Here is a 17,167-nt window from a genome sequence, read left to right as displayed (position 1 = left end):
GGGGTGCCCCAATGTGCATCACTTTATACTTGCTTACACTGGACTGCATTTGCCATTTTGTTACCCACTCACCCAGTCTGGAGAGGAACAAACGGAGGAACAAATTACATGCTACACCACTACACAAAACCCACCGAATAGCAGCCTTATGGATGGGTGGGTGGTAATCTGGATAGGGACTGTGGCTTCAGACACGAAGAGCTTTAAGTCTTTGTATAAAGGTTCAAGAAGCTTCCCCTTACACCAAGGCCCCAAACTGGATTGCCCCCCCCGTGGCTATTTGGGGGCGGGGAACCAAGCACAGCAGGGCTAGCGACATCCTTGAAATGACATCTAATTTGGCCCCAAGCCAAAGAGTGGTTGGACTCCAATCCATTGCGGAGGTAAGACCAGCTCGGGAGAAGACCAGGCTATTTGTTCTGGACATCAGCCCAGTGGGGGGGGGTTAGTTGTGGAAACCCCAGGCAGCCTCTTTGGCAGCTGAGGTGAAGGGGCCTAGAAGGGCTGCCTAAATGGGTCTCTCAAGGCTGGCCTTAGAGAGCCCTGGTGGGGTGCAGGGACCGGGGCAAATCAGCCAGTCCGGGGGGCCCATTCCAGTTAATTCTAATGGGGGTCAAAAGATCGGCTTGCCATGCCCTAGAGACAGCCCTGGGGGTCTCTCCTCGGGGAACATGACAGCCGCTTCACAAGTCCAGAGGTGTGAGCCCCGCTGCCAGACCTCAGTGCTGCCTGCACAGCTGGTTGCGACACACTCAGCACAGAGATATTCAGGAAAGGAAGGGTACTTTCTGTGCTCCCCACACTCCTGACTAGTCATGGACAAGAAACCAGATTTGTGTCTCTCCTCCTTGGCTGGCAAAACAGCTGGCTGGGAGCTCTGCCATAGAAGGCTTGGAGAAAGGGGGAACTAGAGGTCAGGCTAGATGGGTGGGGAGGAAGCAGAAAAGCAGCAAGTTTTGCCAAGGGCAGCAAAACCCCTAGTACTGGGTGGGGAAAGACACCACAGTGTATTACACTTACTGTGTATCTCGTGTAAACTTACTAAGTTTATTTTGTATGGGTTTTTTAAAAACGTTTTTTTAAAAAAATAATTAAACATCCTTATTATATGTTTTAATCCTCTGTTGTGAGCTGCCCAGAGAACAACTTGTTATGGGGCAGCTAACAAATAAAGTTTATTTATTTATTATTTATTATTATTATTATTATTAGATTTGTATTATTATATTCCAATTTATAATGTGCATTGGTTTAACTGCTTCATAATTTTGTATTGTTGTTAAATGTACTGTAAACCGCCTTGAGATTGTGTTAATGAAATGCGTTATACAAAAAGGTAAAGTTGTGCCGTCGAGTCGGTGTCGACTCCTGGCGCCCACAGAGCCCTGTGGTTGTCTTGGGTAGAATACAGGAGGAGTTGACCATAGCCTCCCACCATACAGTATGAAATGATGCCTTTCAGCATCTTCCGATGTCGCTGCTGCCCGATATAGGTCTTTCCCATAGTCTGGGAAACATATCGGCGGGGATCCGAAACAGCAACCTCATGCTTGCTAGGCAAGTTACTATATATACACATATTCACACACCTATATATAAACCATAAATAAATACATAAATAAGCAGGCACTGTAGATGCAAAGGAGCTGTGCTACCCAGAAATAAGGATCTATCAGTTCACAGGCTTCATTCAACTGCCATTTCAGATTTTGACACCACCCCAAAACTGGAAGAGTTCCCTCCACATTTTGCTGAACTCCCCTCAACAACCCAGACTTCCCCTCCAAAAAGTGTCTTGCCTCCCCACCCCACCCCTGCAAAAAAAGTGAAGAGCTGCTCCTGAAGCATTGCCTCTCATTCCTGTATGTGTATGAATTGGGCACATTAGCCTAACTGTGTGTGACCTGTATTGGTTGCCTATTGTTTCTGGGCTCAGTTGGAAGTGCTGGTTTTAACCTTTAAAGTGCTAGACAGATTGGGTACTAAAAGGGCCCAGTGGTCCCTCTAATTTTTTCCATCTCTGTGCGGAATGAGTTTTGCTCTGGGCGGCAGTATCATGGCACTGTGTGCACACAAGCATTCAGAATGGGGCCTTCCTGATTCAACCTGAGTGGGATCTAAAATGAACTGAGCAGACATCCAAAAGCTTGTGAGAGCGTGCACATGTGCACACCTCAGAGAAAACAGTGAAGGGGCCACCTTTTCCTGTATGTGCCTGTCCGTACACTCCATTTGACACCCTGCTGCAGGTGCCTCTGTCATCCAAAGTACAGCGGATATCCACCAGGAGCAGGGTCTTTTCAGTGGTGGTGCTAACATGCTAGAATCGTCTTCCACCGAGATAATAATAATGAATGAATGAATGAATGAATGAATGAAATATGGATCCCTCACTATATACCTTCAAGAGAAAAGTTAAAATAAACGCTTCCATTGTGCTTTTGGAGGGGGTCGATGACATAATTTTTTTACTGTTTTTAATGCTCACTTTCTAGATACTTTGGGCTGCTCTTTTTCTTCTTTTTACTGATTTTGTATTTATTGTGCTTATTTAACAGACAGTAAGTTACAATTGGTATTTCTGGCTGTAAACTAATTCCATTTGTCTTGGTGGCAGGGTATAAATGTGGGGACACTTCAACTCCAGATTAGAAAATAATCCTGCTCTGAGGACAAAGTTGGCCTTTGCTTCCAAATCAGTTAACACTTTGAGCATTCATTTCGAACTGGAGTTGGGACATTTCTAATTTCAATGCAACATGAAAAAGAAAACTGAAAGTCCTTGACTAATAATTGAGCAGGGTCCATACCGGATCAACACTACAGAAAAGAAATAAATGTGGGGCGGCGGGGAGTGAAAAGCTTCGACTGGGGTCTGGCTGAAGTGCAGGTTGGCTTGACTGATGCTGCAGCCATAATGTGAAAGTACTTGGAGTTTGCAAGGAAGGGGGAACACAGTAATGCCGGCTGTGCCTGTAACCGCCGAGATATAAATCCAATTTAATCCCCTTGTTACAAAATACCATCTCGCAATCTGCAATTCCTTGAAAATTATCTCTTCCGACCTGTGTGCTGCCCTGCTAGTATGCTTGGCACTGTTAACTTGCATTATTATGTTTAAAGTAGCAAGAAGCTTCAGCAAGTCAGATAAATCCAGCCTGACCTTGCATCTGACTGTAGCGTTTCTTCACTCCCTGCCTTAACCCTATGAAATCCGGATGTGCAGTTATAGGGGGGCTGAAATCAGTCCTTGCATGGCTGTTTGAGAGGCGGCCACGTTCCAGGCAGAGGGCATGTGTGCGAGGAGATGGCCCCTCTCTTTGCAAACCTTCCCTCTCGCCTCCCTCACAACACTGCAATCTCCTTGCAAAGGTGTGGGGAGCGCAGTCTGATACCTAAGTAAGGCAGCTAAGATCATCTCTCAGCCCCTCTTGTGTTGTTTTCTGAACATCCCAACTGTTGATATGGAGCAGTAAGCAGGAGAGAGAGCAACTGGCAACGTGAATGAGCATTCTGCCCAATGCACGCTCTACGTTCACGTAAATGCTACACTTGTGCCTGCAGATGAGCCCACGCTCCTGAAATCCTATGCTTATTTTCTCTGCCAGCTGTCAAGAGCTGGGGAAGGGAACATAACACAGCAGGAACCAGGAATGAGACATCGGTGCTGCACCCGGTGCTCAGCCAGCTGGGGTGGAAGAACATAACATCATGCATCAGTGCCCAAGTAGGAAACACCATTCTCACAACAAAAGTAGAAGAGGAGCTCTAAATACAAAGAAAGCCGAGTCAGGCCTTTAGGAAGCCCACCGGCAGGATATGATGCTAACTGGGCAACTGACCCCCTGCTAACTGGGCAAAGAGGCACCTTTTACCGTGGTGATTCTCTTTATTTAGCAGGGGGAGAGTAACTGGCCCTCTCCACCCCCAGCACAGCACACTTCTACTGACTGTTGCTGGTGTCTGTCTTACGTTTCTTTTTAGACTGTGAGCCCTTTGGGGACAGGAATCCATCTTATTTATTTATTATTTCTCCGTGTAAACCGCCCTGAGCCATTTTTGGAAGGGCGGTATAGAAATCGAATTGATGATGATGATGATGATGATGATGATGATGATGATGATGGGCAATGGCCCTCCCCTGCTCTTGCTCTCTAGCAACTGGTATTATACTGCCTCCCGACAGGAATGTTCCATTTACCTATCATGGCAAATAGTAGCTCATGGAAATATCCTCCATGGATCTGTCTGTTCCCTTTTAAAGCCATCTCACGGGGGGGGGGGGAGGGAGAGAGAGAAAGGGGGGGGAGAGGGGGAGGGGGAGAGAGAGAGGAAATATATAGACAGATAGATAGAGAATGGCTCCCTGGCCCTATCCTCCCTGGCCCTATCCACCACAAAGGGCTCACAATCAGACACATGCAACAGCCACTAGAGGGATGCTGTGCTGGGGATGGATAGGGCCAGTTGCTCTCCCCTTGTTAAACAAACACTTTTAAAAGGTGCCTCTTGCTCAGTTAGCAGGGGATATTGTGAATAATTTCCTAAGCCTCGGTCACGTCTTCCCTGCCCGCTTCTGCCTACTGCTGTACTACAGTAGTAGTGGCCAACCTGAGGTTCTCCAGCTTCTACTATTGCTGGCCACCTTTGTGGCCAAGGATGCTGGGCACTGTAGTCCAAGAACACCTGGAGAACCTGAGCTTGGTGACTCCTGCTCTAACCCCTTTTGCAAACTGCTAGGGAAAGGAAGGAAGAAAACAAGAAAACCCAACGGATGATTTAGACTGCTCATGCTGGGGCAGATGTTTTGCCTCCTTCTAGGAGAGTAGTCACTACATCAGAAAAATAGTGGCCAATTTGTATTTGCTTTATCCCAACCATGGTGTGAATTGGCCCAGTGTCAAAGCAACAGTATGTATAAGTGCAGGGAGCCTGCCATCCCAAAAGGAAGGGAGTTGCTCGAAAGCCCAGAGCGTTTAACAGTTTCACCGCCAGAACAATGTGGCTGGCAAAGGGGATAGTTGACCTGGCTGGCCCCTGTCTTTACCAGGATATAGTGAGGTAGTAACTGGAGGCAAAAACTTGAGGAAAGAAATATTGAACTGGCAAAGGCTGGCTGCAAATGGAGGAGGTAAGAAACCAGAACTCCTACCGCCTTCCAGAGCTCAGACCAGTCCTGATCCAAAGCAAGGGCAAGACCTGGCTTTCTCTGCCTCCAGTGTAGGACTTTTAGGAGAGAGACTCAAACAAGCAGGCAAGCACTCTGCCTCAGGTGTTGGGAGTTTGGCCCAGGTACAAACTCACCTCTCTTCCTGTGGTCCTGAGGGTGATGATGGGCATTCCAGGGACAGGAGGCTCAGTGGGGCACACCGGATCTCCAGCATTCGAGGGCTCCTCTGAGGGGTTGAGTAGGCTGCTCAAGGTCTGTCAAATCTAGGAGGCTTTTGTTGGGGCTGGAGGGGTGCCCATCCAGTAGCAAGCATGACTTGTCCCCTTAGCTAAGCAGGGTCCACCCTGGTTGCATATGAATGGGAGACTAGGAGTGTGGGCACTGTAAGAGATTCCCCTCAGGGGATGGGGCCATTCTGGGAAGAGCAGAAGGTACCAAGTTCCCTCCCTGGCTTCTCCAAGATAGGGCTGAGAGAGATTCCTGCCTGCAACATTGGAGAAGCCGCTGCCAGTCTGTGTAGACAACACTGAGCTAAATGGACCAATGGTCTGACTCAGTATATGGCAGCTTCTTATGTTCCTCTGGATCTGGGTGGCTCCCCATAGCCTCATCTTTCATCTTCACAATGGGTTAATCAGGTTGAAAGTTACGTTTTCATGGGTAGTTGGGGAGGGAACTTGGGGCTGGTGATGGATTATCCACTGGATGGAATAGCTTCGCAAAATCGACGCGCCTCTGAAAGCACTCCTGCGCCAACGTTTTCAAGCACTGCTAAACATACAGCTCTACGACTGGATTGAACAGATGCTCCTCTTACATATGTGCATAACTAAAGAGACGTCAGCCCTGCTGAGCCTTGCAGGGCCCCATGGCTGCAAAGGATACTATCATATTGACAAGCTCTCAACTCAGGTCAGTGCAACCTAGTTTGCTGCATTCATAATTTTTTTTAAAGAAAAGAGGCATAATGTGAACTGCAATTGACAAGCACGCTAAACTCCAATGCTCAAAACAGGAGGAAGTGAGAGAAAAACCATTTCCTTATATTATCAGGAACCGTCAAAAAGGACAGTTCAGCAAAAAAAGAGAGAGAGAGAGAGAATACACCCTTTCCTCTAGTTCTTTAAGAGGAGAAAGTCCGACAGACGAGATGGCGTGTAGCATTGACAGAAAAGCACAGGGTTAAACAGACTGAAACCACAGCACAGCCCCAGTTCACACAGAAGCCCATGAATGAGGCTTCAGGTTGTCAGAAGCCTCTGGCTGACTGTAGCAGCCGAGGTCCCTAGAACTTTCACCACCCTCCTACCAAGAACCCTCTTTCAAAACGTCTCTAGGTGCCCCTTGTTTACCCTTCCTCGGAAGAACATGGCTTAATTGCAGAAATGAACAAGGAAGCTGATGTGCTCTTGAGCAAACCGAGAGGCAGTCTGCGATTCTTCCGTCGGCCAATGCAAAACCACGGGAGAAATATACTTCTGAGTGGCTTGTGTTTTCCTTACACTTAAACCAGCCTCATGTAGCTTTGACCAGCCACCTGCAGGCAGTCGGGAGTGGAACCCCTGAAGACATCCTCCTCTAACAAACGGAAGGGAAGCGATTTCGCAAACTGCTAGGCAAGATTAAGGAGAAAGGAGAAGGCACTTCTGTATCTGCTCATCCATGCTTTAATCTCTAAACTGCAAAAACATTAACATTATTGATTGATCAGACATCAATCCAATGGGAAATTTAATTAAATTAAAATGTGCCACTGAGCAGTCCCTGCTGCATCGGGTATAAATCTTTGGGGAAAGTCGACAACAGGCAGCAGCGATTCGTACTGTTTTCCCGAGTCTAATTTATTCCTGGGCCGTTTCCTTTCTCACAGCGTGATAATCAGGGAGGAGGGTGTGGGTGTGCCTCTGTGAGTTAACCAGCTCTCAGCAGGGTTGGCGCATCTAAGGGACATCTATCCGACACACATCACTTCAAAAGCTTCCAACTACTTGGGCTTCCTGAAAATGACTTTACCATGCATTATTTACAGTTGATCTGGGCTGAACCAGACTGCTGCTAGGGCAATGCCTTCATTCAACCTACTGCTATTACAAAGCTGACCTGTACAGAGCAACTTCGGAGTGTTAACATTATCGCACTCTTCAGCTAACAGTGGCACACTCAGCCCCTGAAGGAAGCAGAACCTGAAAGAAAAGAGCAAGGAAGTCCCTTTCATTAAATCAATGCCTCCTCTCAGGGAGGGCCTGCTATACAAATGCTATTGCCCTGTTTGCACCAAAGGATGCCACACAGCCCACAGCGGCTATTAGCAAAGCGAGAGAGCAACAGTGTTCCCTGTAAGGTGTGCACACGTGTGCACGCTCACACGTTTTTTGATGTCCGCTCAGTTAATTTTAGTTCCCGCTCAGGTTGAATCAGGAAGGTCCCACTCTCAGTGTATGTGCACACATTGATACTGCCACCCAGAACAAAACTAATTCTGCACACAGATGAAAAAAATTAGAGAGAACACAGGAGAGGAATGAAACGGGACTTAGGCAACAGAGTGTTAATATTGATAGATGCACACGTTTCCAGCATTTTGTGCCAAAGCAACTTGAATTCTGCACTATGGTATCCCAAAGGAGTTTGGTTTTTTTATGTATTTATTGTTAAATTTCTATAACGGCTTTCATTAAAAACAATCCCAAGGCAGTTTACAAAGGTTAAAACACATACAATAAAAATGACAATAAAAATATTAAGCTAAAAATATAAAACAAATCTAATTTATGTATTTATTGTTAAATTGATATACCGCCTTTCATTAAAAACTGGCTCATATTTAAATGAGCCAGCGTGGTGCAGTGGTTAGAGTGCTGGACTAGGACTGGGGAGACCTGAGTTCAAATCCCCATTCAGCCATAATACTAGCTGGGTGACTCTGGTCCAGTCACTTCTCTCTCAGCCTAACCTACTTCACAGGGTTGTTGTGAGGAGAAACTCAAGTATGTAGTACACCGCTCTGGGCTCCTTGGAGGAAGAGCGGGATATAAAATGTGAAAATAATAATAAATTAAATAAATAAATAAAATAAGTTCCTCACCTGATGACCGTTACAGAGTCACCTGATGACCATTACTTTCAGGCATGGATTGTATGTAGATACATTTTATATCCCGCTCTTCCTCCAAGGAGCCCAGAGTGGTGTACTACATATTTAAGTTTCTCCTCACAACAACCCTGTGAAGTAGGTTAGGCTGAGAGAGAAGTGACTGGCCCAGAGTCACCCAGCAAGTATCCATTATTCATTCCCATGCCACATGACATGTGTATCTCTAGGTGGGGTACACCATCTAGAACACAACAAACCTAAAACAGAGTCAGCACAATCCAAACAATTTTGCAGAATAAGAACAGCAACACAATTTCATAAGCTAAAAAGCAATTAAGTCATTTGAAATCGTTGCCCTGATTTTCAGGGTTTTTTAGCTGTTTAATTGGTTGTATTGTGCTTTAATTGATTGATTTTAATGGCTAACTTGTTTAAATTGTTTTTATCATGCCGTAAACCGCCCTGAGCCATTTTGGAAGGGCGGTATACAAATCAAATCAAATCAAATCAATCAATCAATCCTGGGCTATTGGCCACTGTGGGTAGGGATGATGGTCATTGTAGTCCAAAGGTAGCTGGCAAGACTGAAGTTGCCTGGCATAGAGTATGTGGGAAGCCCCAGATCACGGGAATGGGGGAGAAGAAAAGTGCCCCATTGCAACTATGGTGTGATTTTTCTTTCTTTCATTCTTTCTGGACAGTCAGCCTTCCACCTGCCATAAGTCCTTTGGAAGGAAAGAAAATACAGTTTACCTTTCTTTAAAAAAAAAAAAAAGAAAAGCTATTATTGTATGGTTTTCTCTCTCTTTCAAACCCTATTGACACTGACACATCACAGCCTATGAGAGATGGCCAAGAGCGTCTTTCACATGAAAATACTCCCTTCGTGGAGGCGTAATTCAGCACAGCAAAGCCATCGCCTCCGTCACACCCTGAGCAGTTGCTGAACAATGTCCCGTTAGAAAGGGCACAGGGCGAGAGGAGCTTTATGGCACTATTGATTTATTCTGTGCCTGCAGTTAAAAACTATACCCAGACAGACAATAAAAATAACTGCTCTAACCATATAACAGCTTCCTACTACTAAAATGGATTTTACACTTAAAGTCACAGTGGACTGATCTTTTACACATCTATTTCTTTAAAGTCTCCATTTAAAAGGGGGGGAAACCTTGAGGATTTAGGAACTTTGAAACCGGGCAGCCTTCTCAGCGGTGCTGTCCCCTCTGGATTCCAGAGCATCTTAACGCGGCCGACTTTGGTTTGTTTCTTTTCCCATTTTGTTCTGTACTAATGGCAATTCTCCCTGGGAAGTCTTTAGTAACCTTAGGCACTGCAAAGCAGCCATATGCAGTCATATACTAGGCTCCTAAAGCTCACAGTATATACTGCTGGTGGCAGAGCAGATCAGATCTAACAAACAAAATGCGGGGAATGAACAAGGTGGTGCAGAAATCTCAGACTGAGAATACTGATGTTGTGGCTGCCTTGAATAAAGGGCAATTGTTCATGCAATATGAATTATCATGCAAGACAGCCTACGAGATAAGAGATAAGCTACTACCTCAAATTAATAGGAATGTCAGGATTTCTCCCATTCCACTCCACTATTCTCTCTCCGACTCACTCTGTCCTGCATTTCACTTGTCCTGGATTCTGGATGAACTAGGAGGATTTCTGAAATTAATGCCAGGATTAGTGTGTGTGCAGTTTCCTGCAACTTTCAGCTCGTTTAATTCACCTGCTTCTTCCTGCCACCATCCACCCTATCTTACCAATGTGCATTGATGGAATATTAGAAACACATCCTAACTCAAATTCCGATGCAAGTATTGTATGCAATTTCATCATTTTTGTCTGTGTGTTAATGGTATGCTCAAGTGCTCCTGAACACGGAAAAGACACCACCCCAAAGAATTTTGAAACAATTGTATTAGCCTTGGGATATTTGCAGTGTTGCATCAGTGCTATGAGTGGTATAGAGGAGGGGAAAATATATTAATGAACCAGAGCAATGAAAAGCTAGGCCAACTGTGCATGGACAGCACTGCATACAGCACTGGGAACGGTGGTGGGAAGGGGGAGAACAATAGAGCAGGGTTTCTTGACCTTGGGCCACCAGATGTTGTTGGACTACAACTCCCATAATCCCCAGACAAAGGCCACTGGGGCTGGGGATTATGGGAGTTGTAGTCCAACAACATCTGGGAATCTCTGTTTCAGGGAACACTGGACCTCACCCCAAAAGACCTTAAGCTCCAGTGAGCTCACTCAGTCAGCACTCAAAAAGAAATGGCAGAGAGAAGAGAGAGTGATGGGGTCGAAGCAAAGGACTGCCCCTTTGAGTCTCCCCAGGAAGATGCTGGATTCTGGCCAGGTTGGGGGCAGGGGCGCAATCAGCACACAAGGGCTCAGTTTTGGCTCCAGATCTTGCTGGAGCCGATTGCTAACTTGGAGATGCCCCAAGCCCTGCTGCTCTGGTCTAGTCCGACCTGCAACCATGGCCTGCTCTTCTTCTGACTGACTGCCTCCCTCCAGCTGAATTCGCTCTGTGGTCTCCTGCTTGCAGTTAGGAAGGCTCGCCCGTTTCATTCTCAGGACAGCCCTTTGAGGCAGAGCACATTGAGACTTGAATTCCCCAGCATGCTTCGTGGCTCAAGTACGACTCGAACCCTTCCTACAATTCTCCTGACCCCTGAATATACTTGCCAGCCCACAGCCCTGGAAAAGACTACAATTCCATTTTAAAAGCCTGTGCCTTTGCCAGGACTGCAGGAGAATAATAATGATGTTTCGAAACGTCTTCTAGAAGCCTTTCTACGTGTGAAAACTCTGCCCCAGTCACTGCTCCATTCCCACTGAGAGAAAACCCGAAGACATCAAGTCCTTCTCCTACTCACTGGTCAGTAAGAACATTCTGAGGGTCAGGGAAATGGCCAGGTGGGGGGCGGGGGCAGAAGCAAAGCTTCAGTGGATAGATTGACTCGGCCCTAATTTAGCTCATTTAAAACTCAAAACTGTGCAGTTCAATTCAAGGTAAATCAACTGGACCCCACCCCACCATTTGAACACTGAAGCTTTGCACAGCCTAATTTCACTCACAACGTCAGAGAGGGAATGATTCTCGGGTTTCCTGAAATGGTGTATCAGGAATGGTGTGTCAGTGGTGGACCTGAATCTGTGGAACTCCCTGCCTGAGGAAATCTGACGGTCCCCAACACTTATGGATTTTAAATGGAGCCTTAAGACTCATTTGTTTAGGCTGGCTTTTAAATGAACATTTTTATGTTGGCTTAATGGGCGTTTTGTTCTGCGGCCGTTGTTTGTGTTTGTCATTTGGAGTTTGTTTGTTTGTTTTATGTTCTATTTTCCTGTATGCGGCTTTGGATAAATATGTATTTTAGAAAAGCAGCACATAACTAAATAGTTTATATAAATAAAGGAGGAATGAAACTGACATAGCCATCTAAGCAGTGGAGAGACTGCAGTGGTAAGTCACAGGAGGGTCCGATTCAAACCGTCAACGGCAATGGAGCAGGAAGTGACAGTGGGTCCCCTTAGCTCACCCTGCTACAGGTCAATACTGCAAAAGGCCACCAAACAGCAGGCTTGTGATATGAATGAGCCAACTAAATAAGCTGCACAGGGACCACAGGGCAAGCCAAGGACAGGACATCAGGTTTGGGGCTGTTGCTTTGGGTTTTTTGTTTTTGGTTTTGGTTTAGAGTCTTGATAGAAGAAGTTCGGCCACATTCCGTCACATCCACATTGTCATGTTAGCAGGCTCTCCAGGGCTGTTGCACACATTGTTTTTAGCTGCAACACATCTACACAACAGGATCTGGGCAGGGTTGGGAGATGTAGCCCTATTTTTTTTTAAAAAAAAATAAGAAGCCTGGGATGCTCCCACAGAATAGAATGGAATCACATAATTTTAGGATTGAAAGGGACCTTGGAGATCTTCTACCCCAACCTTCTGCTCAGTGTGGAAAATTGTTAAGAGCATCCCGAAAAGAGAACTGACCAGCCTTTGATTGAAAACTGCCAGCGAAAGAGCCCGCCCCAGCATGTGGCAGACTGTTCCACTGTCAAAAAGCTCCTTTAGTTAAGAAATTCTTACTAATATCAAGCCTGAATCTACTTCCTTGCAATTCCAATCCACTGGTTCTAGTACTGACCTCAAGAGCAGCAGAGAACAAGTCCACTTCTCTTTCTATTGATGTGTATTAAAGCAATTCATAAATGTATTTCAACAGCTGTTTGGGTATAAAATAATTGAAAATCCTTGGGGTGGGGTATGGATTTAAATAAGAGTTTTTTTGAGCGACAGAAACAAATTAGCAGAAGAGAGTGGAGCAGAAATAAAAAGAAACTCTATGACATATGAATGGAACAGGAACAGAGAGAAGTATCCCTGTGTCTCCCCACCTCCCTTCAAGATTTTTTAAAACACTGAAATGCTTCTCCAACATATTCACATCATGTCCATCAACAATGTGGAGTTTTAAACCTTCACTAACATTTGGACTTGCATTCACCTTTAAATGGCTTAGCTGGAGTTAAGGCCTGATAGCAAAATGCTTGGTTCTGTGAATATCTAAAACATCTATACATTACTAGAGATTTAGATGCTATGATCATCCTGGATTGTCAAGTCGAAAGGGGACCTAAAAAAATTACTGACGAAGCACCGTCCTCATCTTTCTTTGTATAGTTAATGTAATACGTGGCTTTTTCATCTCAGGAAGGACCACGATTCACACAGGAGTACAATTTGGAATGGCTTTTTGAGATTCATACTCTAAGACGACATGGTGATCCTTTAAAACTTCAGTGATGAAGCTGTAATTCTGAAATACAGCAAAATTTCATCCAGCAATTGCACTTATTCCCAGCATAAAATTTTCATTATTGTACTTACATTCATATTATTACCCCCTACCATGATGTTGCTGAACTTGATATAAGAGAGGGAGAGTGTGTGCGTGTGTAAGCAGCGAAGATTGTGTTTGATGCTTGCTGTATTCTGATCTGAATATTACAGTTCTATGGAAGAGATATAAATTATCAAGCCTATAGTTATCAAGCTGCAGGAAGGATATTTTAATTTCCTTTCTCACTTTCATTACCTCCTTTGGCCTGATAAAGGTGGCTTTGAGTTATCTTGCAAAAGAGGCCCAATGAGAATGGGTCTCTTGTTCTCCACTTCACTATCACTTGCTCTTCTTAACAAGAACTTTAAAACATGACACAAGTATATAAATACACAAACACACATCATTGTGCAACACTGTCCATAAGTGCAGTGGGATTTTTCAAGAAGAAGAAAAATAGGATCTGGAAGTGTGCATGTATGTACGATATGGCACACTTCCTTATGTGCTCTGTCCATGATTTCCATCTTGTTCTCTCAGCTGGGCAGAGGGAAGCTGTGAGGGCAAGATATTGGGGAGGGCTCGAAGGGTACATGCGGCAGATAGAAGGATTAGTAGAAAGACCAAGCATTGGGGGCACCACAAACTAGATCAGATCCAATGGCTGAAGCCAACCAAGTAGCAGGTTTGCTTTAAAAAGTTCCCAAGAAGTTTCTAAAAGGTTCACAAGAGGCTTAACTCTTAAGGCAGGGCCAGCTCATTGCCGTTTGCTGCTTCATGCCATCTGACCCAGGTCAGAGCCCGGCACCGACACCACCCTGCCCCTCCAGCAGGAATCCAGGGGCAGGTCTACCACGGGGTGCATGTTGCCTGCCTGCGAGGCAGAGAGTGAGGGCCTTTCTGTGGTGGCTCTTGTGGCCACCACTGATGCTCCAGCTCTCTCCCCTCCTCTCCATCACCAAGTTTGTCCACTTTGCCACTTCCATTTTTGGAGGAGATAGAGCAGAAAGGCTTGGCACTGGAGAGAGAGGAGGGTTGCCAACTGTCCTGCATTGTGCGGGATGTCCCTCTTTCCTGGGCAGAAATTATCATCCCGTTTTGGACTCCAATTTTTCCCGCTTTTTTACTTCATTTTTTTCTTTTTAACACTTAAAGATGCCGCTGTGCAACAGCGGCACAGCGGGGACGGCGGTGAGTCCATGCCCACCTGTCAAACCATAACGGAAGCTGGGTTGCATGTGTGTGTCTGCAAAGGCCTGAAATCGGCCCACTCTGCCTCATTTGGGAGAAAGGCCGGGCCAAGGGAGGAGCTCCCTCTCCACTCTTGAGTCTGCCAGCCTGCTCCCTACCAGCTCGGCGGCCCGCCGCCTGCCACGACCCACCGCCTGTCATGGTTGGACAGGTGGACACGGAGCTCTCTCCGTCTCGCCGCCATTCACGGCAATGTGTGGTCACCGCCGGTAGGCATATGCCACTGCCGCCTGGGGCCAGTTCCTGCCCCTAGGTGGCCCACCCACAAGACTCCTTGCCCCCCCCAGACTTGTGTCCCCATTTTGCCCAACCCAATGCTGACAACCCTAGGGGAGGAAGAGAGCAATTGAGCAGCTGGTGAGAAGAGGCTGGTGGGTGAAGATGCACCAGGATCCACTTTGCCGCGACCTTCACTCACCCGATACATGGGCCAGCCCTGGACGTGGGAAAGCCATGAATTGGGGAAAAATTTGGAGGCAGTGAACAAAGGTAGGGCAAAACTGAGTTCACTCTACAGCAGAAAAATACAGACCAGCTCTTGTTCGCATGTATATTTGCATTTCTAACTTTACTGCAAGGTCACAGGAAGAATGTGTAACAAATCAGCCCCTTCTGCAAACTGCATTTTCCTTAATTTGGAAGGGAATGGGGAGAAAGCTCTTTCGTCATTTATACAGCCTGTTTATCCTGGAGTTTATCTGCTTCTTTATTTCATGCTGGAAACCAGGCTCGTCTGGTTGTAAGCCTGCCGTGGTTACTGCAACAGAGAGCAACCACAGAAGCAGGATTTCCATTCGTTTGCAACCAAGGCTAGAAGCAGGTGAACTCTTGATGGCAAAAAGATTTTGTTGCCATGCAAAAATGCCTAATACTAATCATGTAGGTCAGATAATTGTTTGGAATATCAACAGGCACCTCAGTTTTACCTAAAGATTGACAAAAAGCAATGTACCATCTGCCAGGGATCTGTATTGAAGGTGTGCCCTGTCTATGAAAGTGCTCTTCCATTTAGGGGCTATGCCTATGCAAGTCACTGTGGACATACCTGAAGGTTACACAGCACAACAAGGTTCAGAATGACCTAGTATGGTCTTTACCCAAGACCACAAGGAACTCTGCCCTTCTGAAAATGCACTACTGAAAATATGTGGCAGTTCAGATGCCAAACTAAGCCATGGTTTGGCATGAAATGAACCAACAGGCAAGAACCCCCAGGCTTGCTCACTCCCTTCTCCTCTTTCATGCATCAACTCCTACAGTTTGCCATTTCACCCAAAGCAACAAACTATGGCATATGCTTCTCCTGCAAAGCAGGACTGGAAACCAGGAGAGGAAACAAGGCTTTAATACAGGCAAGGAGAGGAGGGGGTTAATGGCTTCATGTATCACCAAGACATAATTTGAAGTTATGTCCAAACCAGCTCTAACACACACACACACACACACACACACACACACACACACACACCCCTCATAAGGCAACCTGGAAAATATGCTCTATTGTTTGTACCATCTGTCCAAAACAGTTGTACCATATATAAATCACACAGGGCTCTTTGAATCTTGACCATAAGTGCAAAGTCATTTGAGGCTTAACAGCAGTCTTGCAGACGGGCTTTAAAACTGCAGCTTGAATAAGACGTCTGGCAAACTAGTCACTCAATGTACTCATCCTGACCATTCTACTCCCGGTTTCTTTATATCTTTAGGAGACTTCCAAGCAAAAGTGACCCCTTGGCCAACGAGTATTAAACACAGAGACCGTTCACATGACCCTGGAGCTAGGGAGTGAGGGATGATTGTACCTACCTTACCCCACACGATCAGGATCCTTTCCTGCTTCACCATGCCGCTCACCAGGATCACCACTGCGGTGAGCAGCAGCGCAGCAACCCAGGACAAGCGAGAGTGAGGCCTAGCCTCCAGGAATCCCACAATGCACCCTACTGCTTGCACAGTGCACTGGGGAAATGTCAGATGCCGGGACGCTCCTCCATCCCAGCTCTATGGCTGAGCTAGCTGCTGGCAGCCTGCTCATCCACACAACCGGGTGGTGGAGTAGGAGGCACACACGTGTCTTCCTACCTCACTTTTAGTGTGGGTTAAGAACCCGGGCTAACCAGCGGGGCAGTGCTGGGATCAGGACTGATCCCGATACTCCACACGTCCCGCCCTAACCAGGTAGGGTTGTGCAAGCTCGGGTATCGCTGGTCGTGTGAACGGCTCCACTGGGTTGCTATAGCCTGACTCCCAACTATGTTTCTCAGGGGGTTCCAGGAATAAGTCCATAATGCTGGGAAAAGTTGAAGGAAAGAGAAGAAGAGGACAACCAGCAGCAAAGTGGATGGACTCGATTACGACAGCAATGAATGCACCACTGAGAGACCTTCAAGGCCAAGTTGAAGACAGATCATCATCCTGGAGAGAATCTACCTATGTGGTCGCTAAGAGTCGACACCGACTTGTCGGCACTTAATCAAATCAATCAGGTACTTTTTCAATCTGATAGTCTCGAAACATTGGAGGGCATTTACAATGGAACATTCCAGTGTTTTACCTTTGGTGCTGCTTGAGCAAAAGTACTGGAAGAACCCACCTTCTGAGAGCACTTGTCCCTGTGATGTGGGTGAAATTGAAATGGTGGGCCATGTGCTTTTGCAATGTATTTATTACTGGGTCTTTCACTCCATTTTTATCACACCTTTCTTAATGAACTTGCCAGGCAGGTCTGAGTAATTTTATGCCTCCCTCCTCTTATCAGAACAGAACCCAGATATA

At 46.1% G+C, this 17,167-nt stretch overlaps 1 protein-coding gene across 4 annotated transcripts in view; it reads right to left on the bottom strand.

Annotated features, from left to right (window-relative positions):
* Window positions 1–17,167, bottom strand: part of MAF (MAF bZIP transcription factor) — a 337,376-nt gene that overhangs the window by 220,249 nt on the left and 99,960 nt on the right. Inside the window, exon 3 of one of the 4 annotated variants that reach the window (XM_053270449.1) lies at window positions 8,939–8,989. The exons of the other annotated variants lie outside the window; for them this stretch is intronic. The gene's annotated coding sequence lies outside the window, so the exon portion shown is untranslated. Of the gene's footprint in view, window positions 1–8,938; window positions 8,990–17,167 lie in introns of those variants that run through there. 4 annotated transcript variants of the gene reach the window in all.

Source organism: Hemicordylus capensis, chromosome 9 (genome assembly GCF_027244095.1).
Source record: "Hemicordylus capensis ecotype Gifberg chromosome 9, rHemCap1.1.pri, whole genome shotgun sequence".
In the NCBI taxonomy this organism is placed as follows: Eukaryota; Metazoa; Chordata; class Lepidosauria; order Squamata; family Cordylidae; genus Hemicordylus; species Hemicordylus capensis.
Note: the sequence above shows the minus strand (reverse complement) of the source record. Positions and strands in the feature narration are given on the sequence as shown.